At 31.1% G+C, this 25,010-nt stretch overlaps 1 protein-coding gene across 1 annotated transcript in view; it reads left to right on the forward strand.

The window, feature by feature from the left end:
• Positions 1–22,671, forward strand: part of LOC143043543 (uncharacterized) — a 93,329-nt gene extending 70,658 nt beyond the window's left edge. Inside the window, exons 5-7 of the mRNA XM_076215807.1 lie at positions 16,324–16,433; positions 18,272–18,413; positions 22,247–22,671. The gene's annotated coding sequence lies outside the window, so the exon portion shown is untranslated. The remainder of the gene's footprint in view (positions 1–16,323; positions 16,434–18,271; positions 18,414–22,246) is intronic.
• The last annotated feature ends 2,339 nt before the right edge of the window (positions 22,672–25,010 follow it).

Raw genomic sequence — 25,010 nt, forward strand, 5'->3', positions numbered from 1 at the left:
TTAGCAGTTGACACTGAAATGCAACAAAAAAGTGATTTTATGAAACATGCCATGTCAAAGTGCATTTTCTCCTTTTTTAGTCAAATTTCTAAAACTATACCTTCTAAGCCTGTCTTTTCTTGTTTAAAAACATAAATTGACCTTAACAGTAGACAAATTGTACAAGTTAAAGCTATTTTAAAGCTCTAGAATGTCAATTTTGTTGTGTATTACCATACCAAAGCCTTGGTTAAAATTTAGTAAATACTGAATTCATTTATAATAGCTGGAAAAAATTTAGGCTTAATTCATGGTAAATTGTGACTTTATACTTGCTAAAATAATAAATTTGATTTAGTCGCATGAAAAAATATAAAGCGTTCCCTTCTAAGGTTTCTAAATAACGCGCAATCTTCTTTTCCAAGGGGTAGCCAATAAAGTTTCAATTTATGACGGAACCAAGTCTTTATGTCAAAATGTCTATATTGGTTGCTAAGGACAATAAACAACAAAACTAACATATATTGTCATTCTAAAGGTTGTTTCTCCCTCAGAATTGTATCTATAACATAGTTATCAATAGATTTGTGGTATGATTTGTCTAAAAAAAGGCAATTCTTTGCTTTGTCAAATGCCATAAGGTAGCAATACACAGTTAGGAAAAAAACTTAAAATTGACACTCATAATTTTTAAACACCCTCTTTCCCCTCCTGTCTAACAAAGAAGGCTTTATATGTGTGTTATGCATGTATATACTTATAGAAAGAGAATCTTCCATAGATTTGATTTCTAATGGTCATAAGGGTGAAATATAATCCCTCTTGGGTGTAACCATGGCAACAATCTGCATTTCTTAGATACAAAATATAGCAAAAAAGGGGGGTGAACATGTCACAAAAGTCTCCAAAATTTGGTCTAAAGGAAAATTTCAATCAATTACAGTAATACCTTTCCTGAATCCATAGGTTTATATCTATCAAGTGGTCCCAAAAAAATCATATGCTTATCTGCTCGTTTTTCCATAAAATTGAATTGAAAAGATCGAGCGCAAAATCTTTGTTGATAAACACTACAATAATGTATGGACCTATGAACGGTACGGATAGGAAAATACGGACTGTCAATCATATAAATGGCCTATAAAACATGTTAAAAACAATCTTAATGTTCATATAAACCCACTAAGAAGGCTATATTATTCTTCAATTATCTAAAAATCAATTTTATTGTACAAAAACTTTCATATTTAAAACATTCACAGGGGCCATAATGCGAAACTAAACTTCTAACTGTGTATTGCTACCTTAAGGATTAACATTTTTTTTCCCAATTCCACTTTAAATGGATTTCTGTTTTCTACTAGCTAAAACGAGCAAATTGGCCTGCTAGTTTTGAAAATCGGTTAAGAAATAAATATTTTATGAAGGTTAGCAGTTGACACTGAAATGCAACAAAAAAGTGATTTTATGAAACATGCCATGTCAAAGTGCATTTTCTCCTTTTTTAGTCAAATTTCTAAAACTATACCTTCTAAGCCTGTCTTTTCTTGTTTAAAAACATAAATTGACCTTAACAGTAGACAAATTGTACAAGTTAAAGCTATTTTAAAGCTCTAGAATGTCAATTTTGTTGTGTATTACCATACCAAAGCCTTGGTTAAAATTTAGTAAATACTGAATTCATTTATAATAGCGGGAAAAAATTTAGGCTTAATTCATGGTAAATTGTGACTTTATACTTGCTAAAATAATAAATTTGATTTAGTCGCATGAAAAAATATAAAGCGTTCCCTTCTAAGGTTTCTAAATAACGCGCAATCTTCTTTTCCAAGGGGTAGCCAATAAAGTTTCAATTTATGACGGAACCAAGTCTTTATGTCAAAATGTCTATATTGGTTGCTAAGGACAATAAACAACAAAACTAACATATATTGTCATTCTAAAGGTTGTTTCTCCCTCAGAATTGTATCTATAACATAGTTATCAATAGATTTGTGGTATGATTTGTCTAAAAAAAGGCAATTCTTTGCTTTGTCAAATGCCATAAGGTAGCAATACACAGTTAGGAAAAAAACTTAAAATTGACACTCATAATTTTTAAACACCCTCTTTCCCCTCCTGTCTAACAAAGAAGGCTTTATATGTGTGTTATGCATGTATATACTTATAGAAAGAGAATCTTCCATAGATTTGATTTCTAATGGTCATAAGGGTGAAATATAATCCCTCTTGGGTGTAACCATGGCAACAATCTGCATTTCTTAGATACAAAATATAGCAAAAAAGGGGGGTGAACATGTCACAAAAGTCTCCAAAATTTGGTCTAAAGGAAAATTTCAATCAATTACAGTAATACCTTTCCTGAATCCATAGGTTTATATCTATCAAGTGGTCCCAAAAAAATCATATGCTTATCTGCTCGTTTTTCCATAAAATTGAATTGAAAAGATCGAGCGCAAAATCTTTGTTGATAAACACTACAATAATGTATGGACCTATGAACGGTACGGATAGGAAAATACGGACTGTCAATCATATAAATGGCCTATAAAACATGTTAAAAACAATCTTAATGTTCATATAAACCCACTAAGAAGGCTATATTATTCTTCAATTATCTAAAAATCAATTTTATTGTACAAAAACTTTCATATTTAAAACATTCACAGGGGCCATAATGCGAAACTAAACTTCTAACTGTGTATTGCTACCTTAAGGATTAACATTTTTTTTCCCAATTCCACTTTAAATGGATTTCTGTTTTCTACTAGCTAAAACGAGCAAATTGGCCTGCTAGTTTTGAAAATCGGTTAAGAAATAAATATTTTATGAAGGTTAGCAGTTGACACTGAAATGCAACAAAAAAGTGATTTTATGAAACATGCCATGTCAAAGTGCATTTTCTCCTTTTTTAGTCAAATTTCTAAAACTATACCTTCTAAGCCTGTCTTTTCTTGTTTAAAAACATAAATTGACCTTAACAGTAGACAAATTGTACAAGTTAAAGCTATTTTAAAGCTCTAGAATGTCAATTTTGTTGTGTATTACCATACCAAAGCCTTGGTTAAAATTTAGTAAATACTGAATTCATTTATAATAGCGGGAAAAAATTTAGGCTTAATTCATGGTAAATTGTGACTTTATACTTGCTAAAATAATAAATTTGATTTAGTCGCATGAAAAAATATAAAGCGTTCCCTTCTAAGGTTTCTAAATAACGCGCAATCTTCTTTTCCAAGGGGTAGCCAATAAAGTTTCAATTTATGACGGAACCAAGTCTTTATGTCAAAATGTCTATATTGGTTGCTAAGGACAATAAACAACAAAACTAACATATATTGTCATTCTAAAGGTTGTTTCTCCCTCAGAATTGTATCTATAACATAGTTATCAATAGATTTGTGGTATGATTTGTCTAAAAAAAGGCAATTCTTTGCTTTGTCAAATGCCATAAGGTAGCAATACACAGTTAGGAAAAAAACTTAAAATTGACACTCATAATTTTTAAACACCCTCTTTCCCCTCCTGTCTAACAAAGAAGGCTTTATATGTGTGTTATGCATGTATATACTTATAGAAAGAGAATCTTCCATAGATTTGATTTCTAATGGTCATAAGGGTGAAATATAATCCCTCTTGGGTGTAACCATGGCAACAATCTGCATTTCTTAGATACAAAATATAGCAAAAAAGGGGGGTGAACATGTCACAAAAGTCTCCAAAATTTGGTCTAAAGGAAAATTTCAATCAATTACAGTAATACCTTTCCTGAATCCATAGGTTTATATCTATCAAGTGGTCCCAAAAAAATCATATGCTTATCTGCTCGTTTTTCCATAAAATTGAATTGAAAAGATCGAGCGCAAAATCTTTGTTGATAAACACTACAATAATGTATGGACCTATGAACGGTACGGATAGGAAAATACGGACTGTCAATCATATAAATGGCCTATAAAACATGTTAAAAACAATCTTAATGTTCATATAAACCCACTAAGAAGGCTATATTATTCTTCAATTATCTAAAAATCAATTTTATTGTACAAAAACTTTCATATTTAAAACATTCACAGGGGCCATAATGCGAAACTAAACTTCTAACTGTGTATTGCTACCTTAAGGATTAACATTTTTTTTCCCAATTCCACTTTAAATGGATTTCTGTTTTCTACTAGCTAAAACGAGCAAATTGGCCTGCTAGTTTTGAAAATCGGTTAAGAAATAAATATTTTATGAAGGTTAGCAGTTGACACTGAAATGCAACAAAAAAGTGATTTTATGAAACATGCCATGTCAAAGTGCATTTTCTCCTTTTTTAGTCAAATTTCTAAAACTATACCTTCTAAGCCTGTCTTTTCTTGTTTAAAAACATAAATTGACCTTAACAGTAGACAAATTGTACAAGTTAAAGCTATTTTAAAGCTCTAGAATGTCAATTTTGTTGTGTATTACCATACCAAAGCCTTGGTTAAAATTTAGTAAATACTGAATTCATTTATAATAGCGGGAAAAAATTTAGGCTTAATTCATGGTAAATTGTGACTTTATACTTGCTAAAATAATAAATTTGATTTAGTCGCATGAAAAAATATAAAGCGTTCCCTTCTAAGGTTTCTAAATAACGCGCAATCTTCTTTTCCAAGGGGTAGCCAATAAAGTTTCAATTTATGACGGAACCAAGTCTTTATGTCAAAATGTCTATATTGGTTGCTAAGGACAATAAACAACAAAACTAACATATATTGTCATTCTAAAGGTTGTTTCTCCCTCAGAATTGTATCTATAACATAGTTATCAATAGATTTGTGGTATGATTTGTCTAAAAAAAGGCAATTCTTTGCTTTGTCAAATGCCATAAGGTAGCAATACACAGTTAGGAAAAAAACTTAAAATTGACACTCATAATTTTTAAACACCCTCTTTCCCCTCCTGTCTAACAAAGAAGGCTTTATATGTGTGTTATGCATGTATATACTTATAGAAAGAGAATCTTCCATAGATTTGATTTCTAATGGTCATAAGGGTGAAATATAATCCCTCTTGGGTGTAACCATGGCAACAATCTGCATTTCTTAGATACAAAATATAGCAAAAAAGGGGGGTGAACATGTCACAAAAGTCTCCAAAATTTGGTCTAAAGGAAAATTTCAATCAATTACAGTAATACCTTTCCTGAATCCATAGGTTTATATCTATCAAGTGGTCCCAAAAAAATCATATGCTTATCTGCTCGTTTTTCCATAAAATTGAATTGAAAAGATCGAGCGCAAAATCTTTGTTGATAAACACTACAATAATGTATGGACCTATGAACGGTACGGATAGGAAAATACGGACTGTCAATCATATAAATGGCCTATAAAACATGTTAAAAACAATCTTAATGTTCATATAAACCCACTAAGAAGGCTATATTATTCTTCAATTATCTAAAAATCAATTTTATTGTACAAAAACTTTCATATTTAAAACATTCACAGGGGCCATAATGCGAAACTAAACTTCTAACTGTGTATTGCTACCTTAAGGATTAACATTTTTTTTCCCAATTCCACTTTAAATGGATTTCTGTTTTCTACTAGCTAAAACGAGCAAATTGGCCTGCTAGTTTTGAAAATCGGTTAAGAAATAAATATTTTATGAAGGTTAGCAGTTGACACTGAAATGCAACAAAAAAGTGATTTTATGAAACATGCCATGTCAAAGTGCATTTTCTCCTTTTTTAGTCAAATTTCTAAAACTATACCTTCTAAGCCTGTCTTTTCTTGTTTAAAAACATAAATTGACCTTAACAGTAGACAAATTGTACAAGTTAAAGCTATTTTAAAGCTCTAGAATGTCAATTTTGTTGTGTATTACCATACCAAAGCCTTGGTTAAAATTTAGTAAATACTGAATTCATTTATAATAGCGGGAAAAAATTTAGGCTTAATTCATGGTAAATTGTGACTTTATACTTGCTAAAATAATAAATTTGATTTAGTCGCATGAAAAAATATAAAGCGTTCCCTTCTAAGGTTTCTAAATAACGCGCAATCTTCTTTTCCAAGGGGTAGCCAATAAAGTTTCAATTTATGACGGAACCAAGTCTTTATGTCAAAATGTCTATATTGGTTGCTAAGGACAATAAACAACAAAACTAACATATATTGTCATTCTAAAGGTTGTTTCTCCCTCAGAATTGTATCTATAACATAGTTATCAATAGATTTGTGGTATGATTTGTCTAAAAAAAGGCAATTCTTTGCTTTGTCAAATGCCATAAGGTAGCAATACACAGTTAGGAAAAAAACTTAAAATTGACACTCATAATTTTTAAACACCCTCTTTCCCCTCCTGTCTAACAAAGAAGGCTTTATATGTGTGTTATGCATGTATATACTTATAGAAAGAGAATCTTCCATAGATTTGATTTCTAATGGTCATAAGGGTGAAATATAATCCCTCTTGGGTGTAACCATGGCAACAATCTGCATTTCTTAGATACAAAATATAGCAAAAAAGGGGGGTGAACATGTCACAAAAGTCTCCAAAATTTGGTCTAAAGGAAAATTTCAATCAATTACAGTAATACCTTTCCTGAATCCATAGGTTTATATCTATCAAGTGGTCCCAAAAAAATCATATGCTTATCTGCTCGTTTTTCCATAAAATTGAATTGAAAAGATCGAGCGCAAAATCTTTGTTGATAAACACTACAATAATGTATGGACCTATGAACGGTACGGATAGGAAAATACGGACTGTCAATCATATAAATGGCCTATAAAACATGTTAAAAACAATCTTAATGTTCATATAAACCCACTAAGAAGGCTATATTATTCTTCAATTATCTAAAAATCAATTTTATTGTACAAAAACTTTCATATTTAAAACATTCACAGGGGCCATAATGCGAAACTAAACTTCTAACTGTGTATTGCTACCTTAAGGATTAACATTTTTTTTCCCAATTCCACTTTAAATGGATTTCTGTTTTCTACTAGCTAAAACGAGCAAATTGGCCTGCTAGTTTTGAAAATCGGTTAAGAAATAAATATTTTATGAAGGTTAGCAGTTGACACTGAAATGCAACAAAAAAGTGATTTTATGAAACATGCCATGTCAAAGTGCATTTTCTCCTTTTTTAGTCAAATTTCTAAAACTATACCTTCTAAGCCTGTCTTTTCTTGTTTAAAAACATAAATTGACCTTAACAGTAGACAAATTGTACAAGTTAAAGCTATTTTAAAGCTCTAGAATGTCAATTTTGTTGTGTATTACCATACCAAAGCCTTGGTTAAAATTTAGTAAATACTGAATTCATTTATAATAGCGGGAAAAAATTTAGGCTTAATTCATGGTAAATTGTGACTTTATACTTGCTAAAATAATAAATTTGATTTAGTCGCATGAAAAAATATAAAGCGTTCCCTTCTAAGGTTTCTAAATAACGCGCAATCTTCTTTTCCAAGGGGTAGCCAATAAAGTTTCAATTTATGACGGAACCAAGTCTTTATGTCAAAATGTCTATATTGGTTGCTAAGGACAATAAACAACAAAACTAACATATATTGTCATTCTAAAGGTTGTTTCTCCCTCAGAATTGTATCTATAACATAGTTATCAATAGATTTGTGGTATGATTTGTCTAAAAAAAGGCAATTCTTTGCTTTGTCAAATGCCATAAGGTAGCAATACACAGTTAGGAAAAAAACTTAAAATTGACACTCATAATTTTTAAACACCCTCTTTCCCCTCCTGTCTAACAAAGAAGGCTTTATATGTGTGTTATGCATGTATATACTTATAGAAAGAGAATCTTCCATAGATTTGATTTCTAATGGTCATAAGGGTGAAATATAATCCCTCTTGGGTGTAACCATGGCAACAATCTGCATTTCTTAGATACAAAATATAGCAAAAAAGGGGGGTGAACATGTCACAAAAGTCTCCAAAATTTGGTCTAAAGGAAAATTTCAATCAATTACAGTAATACCTTTCCTGAATCCATAGGTTTATATCTATCAAGTGGTCCCAAAAAAATCATATGCTTATCTGCTCGTTTTTCCATAAAATTGAATTGAAAAGATCGAGCGCAAAATCTTTGTTGATAAACACTACAATAATGTATGGACCTATGAACGGTACGGATAGGAAAATACGGACTGTCAATCATATAAATGGCCTATAAAACATGTTAAAAACAATCTTAATGTTCATATAAACCCACTAAGAAGGCTATATTATTCTTCAATTATCTAAAAATCAATTTTATTGTACAAAAACTTTCATATTTAAAACATTCACAGGGGCCATAATGCGAAACTAAACTTCTAACTGTGTATTGCTACCTTAAGGATTAACATTTTTTTTCCCAATTCCACTTTAAATGGATTTCTGTTTTCTACTAGCTAAAACGAGCAAATTGGCCTGCTAGTTTTGAAAATCGGTTAAGAAATAAATATTTTATGAAGGTTAGCAGTTGACACTGAAATGCAACAAAAAAGTGATTTTATGAAACATGCCATGTCAAAGTGCATTTTCTCCTTTTTTAGTCAAATTTCTAAAACTATACCTTCTAAGCCTGTCTTTTCTTGTTTAAAAACATAAATTGACCTTAACAGTAGACAAATTGTACAAGTTAAAGCTATTTTAAAGCTCTAGAATGTCAATTTTGTTGTGTATTACCATACCAAAGCCTTGGTTAAAATTTAGTAAATACTGAATTCATTTATAATAGCGGGAAAAAATTTAGGCTTAATTCATGGTAAATTGTGACTTTATACTTGCTAAAATAATAAATTTGATTTAGTCGCATGAAAAAATATAAAGCGTTCCCTTCTAAGGTTTCTAAATAACGCGCAATCTTCTTTTCCAAGGGGTAGCCAATAAAGTTTCAATTTATGACGGAACCAAGTCTTTATGTCAAAATGTCTATATTGGTTGCTAAGGACAATAAACAACAAAACTAACATATATTGTCATTCTAAAGGTTGTTTCTCCCTCAGAATTGTATCTATAACATAGTTATCAATAGATTTGTGGTATGATTTGTCTAAAAAAAGGCAATTCTTTGCTTTGTCAAATGCCATAAGGTAGCAATACACAGTTAGGAAAAAAACTTAAAATTGACACTCATAATTTTTAAACACCCTCTTTCCCCTCCTGTCTAACAAAGAAGGCTTTATATGTGTGTTATGCATGTATATACTTATAGAAAGAGAATCTTCCATAGATTTGATTTCTAATGGTCATAAGGGTGAAATATAATCCCTCTTGGGTGTAACCATGGCAACAATCTGCATTTCTTAGATACAAAATATAGCAAAAAAGGGGGGTGAACATGTCACAAAAGTCTCCAAAATTTGGTCTAAAGGAAAATTTCAATCAATTACAGTAATACCTTTCCTGAATCCATAGGTTTATATCTATCAAGTGGTCCCAAAAAAATCATATGCTTATCTGCTCGTTTTTCCATAAAATTGAATTGAAAAGATCGAGCGCAAAATCTTTGTTGATAAACACTACAATAATGTATGGACCTATGAACGGTACGGATAGGAAAATACGGACTGTCAATCATATAAATGGCCTATAAAACATGTTAAAAACAATCTTAATGTTCATATAAACCCACTAAGAAGGCTATATTATTCTTCAATTATCTAAAAATCAATTTTATTGTACAAAAACTTTCATATTTAAAACATTCACAGGGGCCATAATGCGAAACTAAACTTCTAACTGTGTATTGCTACCTTAAGGATTAACATTTTTTTTCCCAATTCCACTTTAAATGGATTTCTGTTTTCTACTAGCTAAAACGAGCAAATTGGCCTGCTAGTTTTGAAAATCGGTTAAGAAATAAATATTTTATGAAGGTTAGCAGTTGACACTGAAATGCAACAAAAAAGTGATTTTATGAAACATGCCATGTCAAAGTGCATTTTCTCCTTTTTTAGTCAAATTTCTAAAACTATACCTTCTAAGCCTGTCTTTTCTTGTTTAAAAACATAAATTGACCTTAACAGTAGACAAATTGTACAAGTTAAAGCTATTTTAAAGCTCTAGAATGTCAATTTTGTTGTGTATTACCATACCAAAGCCTTGGTTAAAATTTAGTAAATACTGAATTCATTTATAATAGCGGGAAAAAATTTAGGCTTAATTCATGGTAAATTGTGACTTTATACTTGCTAAAATAATAAATTTGATTTAGTCGCATGAAAAAATATAAAGCGTTCCCTTCTAAGGTTTCTAAATAACGCGCAATCTTCTTTTCCAAGGGGTAGCCAATAAAGTTTCAATTTATGACGGAACCAAGTCTTTATGTCAAAATGTCTATATTGGTTGCTAAGGACAATAAACAACAAAACTAACATATATTGTCATTCTAAAGGTTGTTTCTCCCTCAGAATTGTATCTATAACATAGTTATCAATAGATTTGTGGTATGATTTGTCTAAAAAAAGGCAATTCTTTGCTTTGTCAAATGCCATAAGGTAGCAATACACAGTTAGGAAAAAAACTTAAAATTGACACTCATAATTTTTAAACACCCTCTTTCCCCTCCTGTCTAACAAAGAAGGCTTTATATGTGTGTTATGCATGTATATACTTATAGAAAGAGAATCTTCCATAGATTTGATTTCTAATGGTCATAAGGGTGAAATATAATCCCTCTTGGGTGTAACCATGGCAACAATCTGCATTTCTTAGATACAAAATATAGCAAAAAAGGGGGGTGAACATGTCACAAAAGTCTCCAAAATTTGGTCTAAAGGAAAATTTCAATCAATTACAGTAATACCTTTCCTGAATCCATAGGTTTATATCTATCAAGTGGTCCCAAAAAAATCATATGCTTATCTGCTCGTTTTTCCATAAAATTGAATTGAAAAGATCGAGCGCAAAATCTTTGTTGATAAACACTACAATAATGTATGGACCTATGAACGGTACGGATAGGAAAATACGGACTGTCAATCATATAAATGGCCTATAAAACATGTTAAAAACAATCTTAATGTTCATATAAACCCACTAAGAAGGCTATATTATTCTTCAATTATCTAAAAATCAATTTTATTGTACAAAAACTTTCATATTTAAAACATTCACAGGGGCCATAATGCGAAACTAAACTTCTAACTGTGTATTGCTACCTTATACCGACTCCGTGAAAGTTATGAACCGATTCCGTGAAAGTTGTTGACCGACTTCGCGTTTTGGAACGACTCCGTGAAGTTGTTGACCGATTCCGCGAATGTTTAATTCCGACTACCTTAAGGTTATGAACCGATTCCGTGAAAGTTCTTGACAGACTTCGCGAAAAATGTGAACTGACTTATTGAAATATTTTGTAAATTCCTTTTCGTTATAATGTCTGAATGGATTTTTAACATTCAATTCATTCAAGTACGTAACATGTCAAAATTGAACATTGCGAGAATGCAGCCGGCTCTGGTTATTTTATAAACTACATTAGTGATCTAAATAGTTCTTCTTGAAATGATAAAAAAAAATTTAAATGAAGTGTACATGAGTGTTTGGATTAGAGTCTTCATACTTGTTTTCTTTAACTTTTTCGACTTTTTTTTCTCTCTATCCCTTTCTATTCTTCATGATTTACCATCCCATTATTCGTTTTATTTTCTAGCACTCCACTATTCTCATTTCTTTTGTATCTGGCGCCAATTATTCTCATTTCTATATTATTTGCATATTATTCTCTATTTTGTAAACCGTATCCATACCCTCATACGGATATTATTGATATCATATTTTAAATTGTGATATGGGGAAAAAATATAATGCCTCAAAATGCTTGAATGGCTCGTCCTGTTAATATAATTCACGTGTAGATATCAACTTAATGAATTGTGATGTGGGAACAAACTTAAATATCATATGTTCCCTCAGCAATCACATGAATACAAATGACCAATTACATGTTAAATGTTTCCAAGACAACACCTATAATGCCATATGCATGGGACAGTTTCAAGAGTATGAATTTGTCTATCAATAACTACTAAGTTAAACAAAGTAGTATATTTGGCGAGTATAAAGATGTCTATGGAATTTTCTGTTATTAGATTTATGGAAGATGTGGTATGAGTGCCAATGAGACAACTCTCCATAGAAGTCACAATTTATAAAAGTAAACCATTATAGGTCAAGGTACGGTCTTCAACACGGAGCATTGGCTCACACCGAACAGCAAGCTATAAAGGGCCCCAAAAAATTACTAGTGTAAAACCATTCAAACGAGAAAACCAACGGTCTAATCTATATAAAAAAAAAAACGAGAAACGAGAAACACTTATGAACCACATCAACAAACGACAACAACTGAACATCAGATTCCTGACTAAGGACAGGTACAAAAAATTGCAGCGGGATTAAATGTTTTGATTAAATGTTTTAATGGCACCATACCTTCTCCCTTATCTGAAACAATAGTGTAACATCACAACATAGAAAGACACACTATAAAATATCAATTGGAATGGCTTAACTCAATCAAAAAACGTAGTAACACAATGAACATACACTGAACGAATAAATTTGATCTATGATACAATGTAAATACAAAGTTAATAAAAATATTAATATTAATAAAGTCAAAGAAACTAAACAGACTCAAAAATCAGTAATACAAGATAAAACAAAATAGAGATTTTTGTCATGAAGTCTATTCTCATCTAAAAGGTTGGAGAGTATATATCTATCCTTTGTTTGATATGCCCATAGATCAAGGTGAGCGACACAGGCTCTTAAGAGTTTTTTTTAACGCTATGCCAAAATTCGATATTGACAAAAAGAATAACAACAGTATTAAGACACTACATAAAAGCATAAAGACATATAAATTCACCTCATGAAGTAGGGGATGTTCCCAGGTGCTCCTGGTGGGTAACAAGAATCTGGTCAACACGTGAAGCGTCCGGTGCTACTTTTCGCTCATTGTCAGGGTTTATTCGCTCTCTTTTTGTCGAGCCTTCGCCTTTAGTCGAAAAAGCGAGACATAGCGATCCTACATTCCGTCGGCGTCGGCGGCGTCGGCGGCGTCCACAAATATTCACTCTGTGGTTAAAGTTTTTGAAATTTTAATAACTTTCTTAAACTATCCTTGAATTGTACGAAACTTGGACAGAAGCTTGTTTATGTTCATAAGATATATATAGTATCCAGAAGTAAATTTTGTAAAAATAAAATTCCATTTTTTCCGTATTTTACTTATAAATGGACTTAGTTTTTTCTGCCAGGAAACATTACATTCACTCTGTGGTTAAAGTTTTAAAAATTTTAATAACTTTCTTAAACTATCCTGGAAATGTACAAAACTTGGTCAGAAGCTTGTTTATGATCAGGAGATAGTATCCAGAAGTAAATTTTGTAAAAATAAAATTCCATTTTTCCCGTATTTTACTTATAAATGGACTTAGTTTTTCTTCCAGTTAACATTACATACAGTCTGCAGTTAAAGTATTTAAAACATTTTTAAGATTCTTAAACTAGCCTGGATTTTTACCAAACTTGGACAGAAGCTTCTGACAATCAAAAGATGGTATCGAGAGGAATAATTTTATTGATTTTTTTCATCATTTTTGATGAGTGTGTGATTAACAGCAAAAGTAGGCGAGACACTGGGTTCCGCGAAACCCTTACACATTTTTTTACTGTACGAGCGATATATGTATATTTATACCGCGAACCACAATGTGAACCTTTTTTGGGAGTGAGATCAGGATAAAGTTCGAATATCACGGCCCAGGCCGCGTGTAAATTTCCAACAAATCTATGGCTTCCATGAATTATTTCTTAAATAAAAAACGTCGTATCAACTATCGGAAGCCCTCTCGACCAATCATATTAACGTATTTCCTAATGTGCAAATCATATAAGAATTATTACTGGTCTTTTCCCCCTTCCTAAGACAGTTTTACGCTTGACGAAAGCAAGCTGGATAACGGCTCCTCACACTCGAATCAAGATTAAGCAAGTCAAGTTTATAAATATAAGCCCATACCGCATAGTCAGCTATAAAAGGCCCAAAAAATGACAAATGTAAAACAATTCAAACGAGAAAACTAACGGTAGGCTAATTTATGTACAAAATGATTTACGAAAATTAAATATGTAACACAGCAACAAATGACAACCACTGAAGAACAACAGGCTCCCGACTTGGGACATGCAGGCACATACAGAATGTATATGTTCCATCTTCAGACATAAATTCATTTACTCTGTAACCTTTTTTAAAATGTTTTTTTTTTAAATAATTGAGTTTTTATAAACAAATCTAGCGGAAATTGTCATAACTCATACTTATGTTATAACACTTATGTATCAATGTTACATAATGTTTTCTTATTTACTAGAACCGATTTGTTAAATTTATTATGCACTTTCTCGTAGCTGAATCTGTGAATCAAGAATAACATAAAATAGTTAATTCTAGCTTTATTAAACTCTAAACAATGGAATAATATACTTCCACATTTAAATATCAATTATAATATGGGTTTTATTGATGGGCGATATTTTTTTTGCGCCTAAAATGAACTCATTTGCGCCACAACTTATTTACGCCAATGCTACTTTTGCGCCACTCCAATTTAAAAATTATAGGTATCATCTGCGCCAAAAAAACAACATCTAATTGCGCCAATTTTATGAATTTATTTATTTTTACTTATATATATATCAACTAAATAATTGACTTCTCTCCTCCTTCATCCATGCATAGGACCATCAATTTACCGCCTGGCAGAGTTATTTTAAAGTCATTTTAATACATAAAATATGCTGAATCATCTTTGTTTGTTGCAACACCAAATATCATCAAGAATTTGTGAAATTCGGATTGATTTTTTTGTTGAACTGGATGAAGTTTCCTTCTTTCTCTGTTTTATGTATAGTTGAAAGAAGGAGGTTAAACATATTTCAAATATTAATTATTGTAGGAGGTTGCTCAGATAACATACCAGTTGCTTTTTCGTTTGCATGCTTTTCTCAAAATCTGTCTTTCTAGTTTCTGAGTATTAGTTTCATGTAAATAATCTAAATGCCTAGAACAACTCGAATATCTGTGTATCTCCATCTAATTTCTCTAACAAATGCCTGACGAAATTTATGTTCTTCGACAACGATGACAAGTTTTCCTCTATCAGATTCGTATTTCTCGAACGATATATTATCAGACATCTTTACATGTGAAAAAATATTCTATTGATACTGAACAAGTTATTTCTTGGTGACTTTTCTTAATTTTTATGAGATAGTATTAATGAGTAAAACCATTTACAGGATAAATCAACAGGAACATACTTTTAAAACCTTTGAAATAGTTATATTTTCTAGTAGGAATAATGAATATCTATATATGATATTCGTATCCTCAAAAGAAAAAATGATAGACAGTTCTTTTCGTGAAACTATAACAATTGCTAAACTTGTCTCCTGGTTCTGCTACTAATTGTATGCATGCATTATAAAACAGCAAAAGAAAAAAGATAATCCGCACTAAAAAAAGAACATCTAATATATTGTATTCATGTGGAGCAAGTTATCAAAATTAGGGGCGGTACTGTCAATATAGTAACATAAAAAAATCCGCATATATTCTCGTTTTATACCGTTTACATAAACAAAGAACCCCCCCCCCAAACAAAATTCCCTTCTAAATTATTTTAGATTTTAGATCAAATATTAAAAAACTATAAGAGGTAAGAATAAAATTGTCAAATACATATTAATACAATGACAAGTAGCGAAAAATACAAAATAATTATGCATTATATAATTATAATGGTTTTAATGATTCCATGGAGATCGCTAATGATATGTATGAAATGGACACAGTCGGCAATAAATTGTATTACACGGCCGCGACCATCACTAATTACTAACGTTTTAATCAAATTAATTACTACAGAGTCGGCATCAATCTTACACGGCCGCGAATGTGCTATGTAATTAAATAAAGTTATCAAAGTCGGCATCAATCTTACACGGCCGCGAATGTGCTATGTAATTGAAATAAAGTTTTCAAAGTCGGCATCTATCTTGCACGGCCGAGTACATGTCAACTGGCATTGCGTTTAAAGAGTTTGTTAAATAAGTCGGGCTATATCATTCGCGGAGTCGGTCAGGAACTTTCACGGAATCGGTCCAAAACTTTCACGGAGTCGGTCCAAACATTCGCGGAATCGGAAAAAACATTCACGGGTTCGGTAATCTTACACGGCCGTGAAAGTACTATATAAAACATGCACGGAGTCGGGGGGTCCCATGTGGCTTTCCATACTATGACATGTGGCTTTCCATAATTTTTTTCTTCTGTAGGTTAGAAAACGTAAGAAAACTCGTTTTACAAGACCATTTGAAAAGTTTATGCTTATGCTCAGCGAAACCATTGAAAAAAACAAAGACAAACGAGTAGAATATTATTTCAGGTAAATTTACTTGTTTATTGTGTATGGTCATAAAATCAAATGAAAATACGTGTATGAACTGAGTTTTTTTATCGGGAAAAACAAAAATAACAACGAAAAAACAGAAAACAAAAACATAACATTAAAAAGATAAGTAACAAACCTAGTGAAATAATCAAAACTTAGATTATCTTTAGTTTCCTATATGTTTATCTCTTTTTGTCATGGAGATTGTGGTCGTAATTATGCCTTCGATCAGGTTGATCAACAGAACATATCTGTGGAAGATTGATCAAAATAATTAACCTGTTGTGAAAGTGAGAAATTAAATTTAATAACCATACCAAAGCCCACTTAACTTTAGACGGATGAGGCCCATAGTAAAACTAAATAATGATGTTTTCCTATTATATCCGTGTCTTTTTGTCTACAGTATATGGTAATTGGCCGTCGATTTGTTTAATGTTTACGTTTCTTTGTTATGACGAATGACGTTTGTTTAATTGATGTTTTTGTTTATCTATGCGAAAATTTCATCGTTGAACATGTCTCTTATTCGAACCATTGGGTTTCTCTTTGAATAGTGATTCATTCCTTCCTGCGCAGCATTATCCATACGATTTGAAATATGAAGGATTAAAAGGCGTATTAACAAACTACTTCTATCGTGACTACATTGGTGTCTAACTCGTCTTAAGGTAGCCCCAAGTCGCGGACTCTTTTACCTTTTTTCAATAAGCAGCCAAATAATCAACAATGACGTCTTTATATGCACGATAATTATTCAAAATGCAAAAACAAAGATCTTGAAATTTACAAATACCCCTATATCAAAAACGAAAAAGGACATTCTAGAAAGTCATAACAACTTTTTCCATTGATTTGAACATAAAAGATGATAGAATATTGAAGTCTAAAAAAATATATATCAGCCGAGATTCATGTTTTCAAAATGAATTTTTAAAAAAGCAATCTAAAAATAATAGCCAAGAGAAAATAAATCGAAAATACAACACAATAGACTAATAAAAAAAAAAGAAACAGAAAAATGACACACTATAACATGTATAACTGAGCATTTTAAAGATTCATCAGCACTGCACAAAAACGGAAAAATCATTATTCAGCCTGAGAACGCCAGAAGGTTAACATGTTTAAGTAGGTCTTATCCCAATAGGGTCATGCATCGTGGTGTTCCCGGAAAAAACAAAATCAGATGATCAGCGACGATAGAGATATGACAGTTAAAAGAAATGTTAGATACCGTATAGCGTTTTGAATACTTCATATGCATAGAAGTAAGCAAATTGTACAGTTTATATAATTGTAATCATATTAATAAAACATCTCAATCTAAATTTGTAGATTATAGAGAAATTAAATAAGGAGAACTTAAACTTATATAATTGAACAGTAAAACAAATTAAGGCCTTACGGTGACCTATAGTTGTTAATGTCTGTGTCATTTGGTCTCACGGGAGGGTTGTCTCATTGGCAAATCATACCACATCTTTTTTTTATATTTACACTATTTATTTTTGAATATTTTAGATTATACTAGAATCATAGATTTTGTTCAATAATCTAAGTCGGGGATAACAAACAAAAGCTAAAAAGGTTTCAAAATGACAAATACTGTATGAAACTGATTATAATACAAATATTCAGTTTCATGGAATACAGAATACGACTGATATCCTTAATGCAACCCAAACCCATTTGATATTAGTGTTAAATGTACAGTATCGTGATATAAGATGAAATACATTACAAAATATGACCTATTTTGTATATATTTCAAAATTGTAATCTTTAAAATGAGACATATAGTTGTTGATCGTTACACTATGTTAATTCAGATTTGTACAGAGATTTGCTGTTACTGCAGAATTGGGAATTGCTTCACGAATAAATCTACTTGAAAAATCAGACGACGACCGAAAGAAAACTATTCTAAAGAATAAAGAAACAGTAATCCATTTAGCAAGAGTATCACAACAGGTATTAAGTATTGGTTTTAAATCGCAGTATAAACCAGTTAAAAGATTTATGTCATGTATGTTCTTTTTGAAAATATCAAATACAAACCACAAATAAATTTACAAATTCTGGAATTATAAGAAATTTTCTAAATGTTAAATGCCATATAAATTCATGATAAATATAAAGAAAGTTTTTAAAGACACCTTTATATATTTAAAAGATATAACCTCCTAGAATGCAAAACTACAATTAACAAGTCATGATGCCTTTAGCGAAGTAAAATAACTTTTAAAATCAACCATATTGAGCCCCTTTTTCATATGGGCTAGTTATCAGGTTTCTTGTTCTTTTCTATAACATTCATTGTAGATATCTGTTCTATATTTACAAAATAGAGTTGTGTCACCTGCTAACTGAGAATCTTAATGCTGTGACTTTTCCCAACTAATTAAACAGTGATTAATTTTATTTTGTTGCTATTTTTCAACTCAGGAGCCATACTTTCAACAGCCAAAACAAATAATTAAGCTGATGAAGTACAACCTTGCCGGAATCCCCGTGGATTTTAGAAATTTTCTGTAACACAACCATTATTCATAACACATGTTTGAACGTCTCTATCAATAGTTTTAACCAGCGTAATAAATGATTCATTAAAATCAAAATATTCCAAGCATTCTTTTGAAAACCTTTTGATTTTTTCTACCGCCATATTTTGTCTCGCGATGATAATGGGTTTTGCGATATGTCTTTCATATGCCTTCGAGAAGGTGTTGCACTTCTGAAACTCATCCTGTTAACCGAACACGTTTTTGTCTCTCTTCGCATTGCTTCATTAACAGTAGACAATAAAGACAAGTTTATTTTTCTAAATTGCTCGTTAAATCCTCAAGATGCACTGGTCAGATTATACAAAAGCGTTTATGAGATTCCAAGTGAGAGTTACTTCTCTTTTGTATTTTCCATTAGTTATATGTAAATGTAATTATATCTCATAAAACATAAGTGATAGAGAATTAGGGCATCTTTATTTGAGGTCCTGTGTCCACACAGGTCATAGTTTTATTTTATGTTTGCCCTAACTCCTCTCAAACTATACAAGGTAAGTAAACACAAAAGAACCGATGCCAACTGTTTGGGTGTTTTGTTGGGGAAATGGCACAGTCGGTCAAAAGCGAACTGGTGACCTTTCATATGAGTAATCGCCCCTAAAATTTTGAAATTTGAAGTTAATTGATTATTATTCCATAAAGGTACATAACAAAGTACTGGGATTTTGCTTTTTAAAGTTGTAAAACAAAGAACCTTGAAAATATCATTCGAAAGTGACCTTGTGCCATCAGAAGTAGCAATTTTCGGGCACTGATTTAAAGGAAAAAATAAAACCATCTATTTCTAGAATCAGCATACAATTGCCTTTGAAAGACGCCAGTAAAGACCTTTTATGTAGCGCAAGTAGCCAATCATTTCCCTTATTTGCTAAAAAATGTATATAATAATAAAACTAATAATATAATAAAACATCGCTGATATTTACTTGCAAGTGAATGATTCGACCTCAATGAATCTGTATTCGTGTGAACTTCAATTTTAACTCTTAACTAGGGATTGGTTACACATCAATTAGGCGTGTTCAGTTATTAAAGTCAAATGAAACCTCAAATTTAAAAAAAATAAATATGCATATGTTTTTATAACTAAATGGATTTTCATTATAAAACTTATGTACACATACTTTTTCTAATGAAAATTCTTTAATTTTTCCACATTTAGAAGAGGTTTACTTTTTTAATTGATTGCTTTAAGGAAGCAATTCGCCGACATATTGTCCGTATGCAAGTGACCGTAGCGTGACCCTCCTCGTAAAAATCATCTAAACGCAATACGCATGGATCTGTCAATGAAATAAACTTTTATATGAATGTGCATGTTATACACGTGCTCAATATCCATGTTCTTTGTTGATTATGAACTACAAGGTGAAAATCGGTAAACTACGGCTAAAAAAACATGACAATTACCGAGGTGCTTCATAACAGACAGATAGTTAAAAAAATGACGATTATACGATTTGTTTGCGAAAAAATGATAAAATCGTGCACATAAGACTAAGTTTATAATATATACATGCATTGGTTCAAGAATTGGATAAACATTATTGTTCATCAGTCGCTAGTGTCATATGACTTTTAGGAAAAGATAATCAACATTGAGAATGAAACAAGGGTAAAACATGCATTTGATTGACTGATGATTCGATCCAAAGAAAGTTATTCCTATACATGTTAAAAACGATGCATACATTGTTCACCTATAATATGAATTAAAACAAACTTAAAAAAATCTTATTGAACGACTTCGCTACGTGTTCATATTTATATGTATGTCAATGTCTGGTTAAATGACCATCCGCAGTCTTTGAAGGTCATCCTGATCGTTAATTAGATGGCATCTAGACTAAAAAAATACGACATGTTGATACATATTATTGAGCCTATGCATTGTAAATTGTTTGTTTAGACTTTCTATTAATTGGATATACGTTTTAGTATGTTACAAATCAAAGAATTTGAGTCAAGTTAGTCAATATGAATTTGACAGCTAGTGCCCCTAAAGTGTTTAGTTTACTTTCGTCATCTTTCTCATCAAAAACACTTACTAGTCAATAGCTTAAATCATGTGCAAAGACTTCAAACTGTTAAACGAACAATTGGCTTTTAAGTATATTTTTATTTTTATAAATGACAAGAAAGACAGTGTCTGTGTTTTCATCATTTAAATACAAAGGATATTAAACTATATTCAACACAACTTTACAAAGATGACTGGAGTTTGTTTTTTGTGCTCTATGCATGTTCATATAATGTGTTTCGTTTCTATATATGACCGAGGGAAGCAGTTATAAAATTATATTCAATCTTAACAGTTCTTCATTCCATTGTATGTCCGAAGATTTCATTAATATTATGCGGAATAGAAAATAATCAAAATTGTCATTTCTCTTTGATGTACAATACAGGCATGTGCTTTTGTAATAAAAAGAGGTCACCGATGATGAACGGTAGATTCTTCATCTAAATTTAAAAAATGTGAAAGTCGGTTTGTAAGAAGGATCATCCGAAATATTTTTCAAAAAGATATGTATTTGTTCCACATTTTTATAGGAGATTTGTGCAGGAGTAAAAAGACAACGGCGGAAGCAAACTGATTGTTGTTGCCTTTGGGTCTAATAAGCTACAAAGGAGGACTATAAAAACCAAGTCAAACAATATAGAAGACCGAAACATAATACCATGAATCATGCACAGTACATTCCTTAAAATAATCCCGCTCCATCCAAATTTTTGATACGATAAGGAAAACATTATATAATAAGTATAAGTTAATTCAAACAACTGTGAAAGTTATAGAATTTAAATAATTATTATATACAAAAAATCATTTTTTTAAATTCCTCAAAACGAATTACCTTTCTAGTCTCTTAATGTTTCTCCTCAAATGAAATAACATTTATAGCTATCTCTGAAAAATACGGTCAGTTATTCCAATTGTTACGATTCAGGCATTATGGCGTTGTATGTGATATTAATAGTACATCATAAAATTGAGACTGAAAATGAGGAATTTGTCAAAGGAACAACAACCAGACCAAACAGCAGAAAACAGCCGACGTCCACCTATGGGTCTTCAACACAGCCTGTACTCTTTTATCCTTATCTTCATATTAATTTTTTTTATTGGAATACAATTTTAAAAAATGGATCTTGTTTTGCTATGTTATTTAGATGAAAATTACTATTCAATAAACAATAATTTATAATGTATATATATATTTTTTTTGTTTGGTTTAGAAAATGAATGAAGCAAAAGAATACAAAACCAAAGTGATAAACAATTTAGCAGAACAACTTTTTAACTATTTAAAGTCGGATGTTGGCAGAAGAGAAACTTTAAAACCTCCAGGATGGAAAAGTATCAGCTCAGCTGAATATGATTCATTGGGCGAGGAAGTGAAAACTAGAATAAGTTTTGGAATAAATAGATGGTGTGAAGGTAAAAATGTTTCAATGGTTATTCAAGAGATCCAATATGCAATGAAACATTTTCTTTCAGAGGTTCAATTAATTATTCATAACATTGAGCAAGACATAACTGGTTTCGCAAGATCAATTCATGATATTTCGTTTACCGTTGATGAGCGATCCGCATTCCACGTAGCTATGATGAGCAATAGAATAAGTTTAGTTGCAGCTTTTGCATATATGTTAACTTCACCAGATTTAAATTACCTTTTCAGTCAATATATGAAAGAAAAAACTGCTATAGCAATTTATGATAAATGGCTTTCAACATTCACATATGAACAAATTCGAAGTAGTTTTGAAGAGAATTTTGGAACTGAGTATGACAGGGTGATATACCGGATCTTTAAATGTGAAATTCCACTGAAGATTGTATCTTATGAATTAACTATCAGTAAATTGCTAAATGAACTATCTCGTAATAAAAAGAAAAGCAAATCATTCACGGAACTAAATGCAATAATACACAACATAAACACAAACATTGAGGAATTCAAGGAAGAGGCAGGGATGTTTTATGCATAAATAAGAGTAAATAATGTTTGTTCAAGATGTGTTAATGATAGGTTATTTGTATTGTAAAGAGTGTGAAGAACTAGCCGTTTTATTACCTAGCATCGATGTTTGTGTTTTGTGGCCAGTCGCCTGTTTTATTTTGGTCATAATCATTTTTTTTATATATAACTATTTCTGTGACTGCATTTTTTAATCCTTGAGGACAGACAACTTAGCTATTCTGCAATCAATTCTATCATGTTGTGTTTAGTCTAGGTGGTCGAGTGGTCTATAGAGCTGGACACAAAATATATCGATGGCCTACTACAGGTCTTGAACCTAAAAGTTAGCCGTTGCTATCGATCGTCTTGATTTTACTTTTAAAAGTTTGATCTGAATTACGCATCGATCATTTATTTTAAAATTCTAATATTTCTTACTCTAAAAATAATGTGGCATGGTCATTGTAGGAAAATCTAAAAAAAAAAACAAATATTAAAAGCCTTAAATTCGATGCAATTTTAAAACAAGAAACTGCATTAAAATGTTAAAAGATAACTATGAAGTCAATCAAACTTTGTAGGTCTTTTATTTTTTAGACGAATCAAAATGCTATTTTTGTTTTAACGATGTTTTAAATAGATACTTATGAAATAGAAAAGATGGATATATATTGGGAAAGAACTTTAGATATTTAGTAATGATGAAGGGGAAACACAAACACATGTTATCTTTAAAATCATATAATTCATTTACACATTACCTATTTTATTTTCCCATGGATGTACTTTAGTTCCAATGGGAAAACTGAAAGTCCAAATAGGAACACAGATTTACAATCGTTCCCATAAAAAAATCCTTGTTAACTTTTCTAGATTTTGCCAGAGACAATTAATCTTGAAAGGTACATGTGACCTACTGAGTTGAAATAGGTGACATTTGTCATAAACTATTCATTTCCTTATTGTTGTTGGAAAAAATATTTAAAATATTTTCAACCCGTAAAAAAATTATTTTCCAGCATCAAAATGAAAAATATGCGCCGCACTAAGTTCAGACCTCGGCATATTGCTAGCTTTGTTTGCTTTATTATTCATTATAAAAAATCTGTATGTAGAGTAGACACAACGCATCGAGATGAAAAGCATAGCAGTTTTCAAAGTTATTCTACTTATTTGATTTTACAAATGAGATAACTTAATAAGTCGCATGTAAAAAAAAATGTTTATCTTTAAAACTATATAATCATTTAAACATTATCAATTTATTTTGCAATGGATGTACTTCCAAATAGGAACAAAGATTTACAACCGTTCCCATAAAAAATCTATGTTAACTTTTCCTAGATTTTTGCCCAATGAATTTCATCTTTAAAAGTTCATGTGACCTTTGAAGTTGAAATTGATGCCATTTGTCATATACAATGTATTATCTTGTTGTTGTTGGAAAAGTATTTACAATATTTTCGACCAGTGAAAAATCAGATTTGCTAGCATCAAAATGGAAAATATGTCCAACACTGTGTTCAGACCTCGGCATATTGCTAGCTTTGTTTTATTATTTATCAGAAACATCTATATGTACAGTAGACACAATGCGTCGAGATGAGAAGCAAAGCATTTTTCAAAGTTATTGTAAATATTTGATGTTACAAATGAGATGACTTAATAAGTCGCATGTAAAAGGAGACGAAGATCTATCGTATTGTTCAACCATTGTGTGACGCTTACAGTATAGTGTCTTAAGTGTCCGGCTGATAGGGGTGCCAATTTTAAAACTATGTAAATTTGGTGAATGTAGACTAATTACTTAATATTGCGAAGGAAGATATTTTGAGTCTGTATTCCACTTAACAACTTTTCAAGTGTATGTTATTTATATATATGTTTATTTTACGATGGTTGATTGTAAATAACGTTCTCGATAATTCCAGAAAAAATTACCTTCCTCTTTGTATATCAACGAAGAAAACACTGACAAGATGTTATCACCTGTATCAAATATAAAGTCAATGGTCTACTTGTCCGTAGGTCATCCC

This window comes from Mytilus galloprovincialis, chromosome 8, assembly GCF_965363235.1.
Source record: "Mytilus galloprovincialis chromosome 8, xbMytGall1.hap1.1, whole genome shotgun sequence".
NCBI classification, from domain to species: domain Eukaryota; kingdom Metazoa; phylum Mollusca; class Bivalvia; order Mytilida; family Mytilidae; genus Mytilus; species Mytilus galloprovincialis.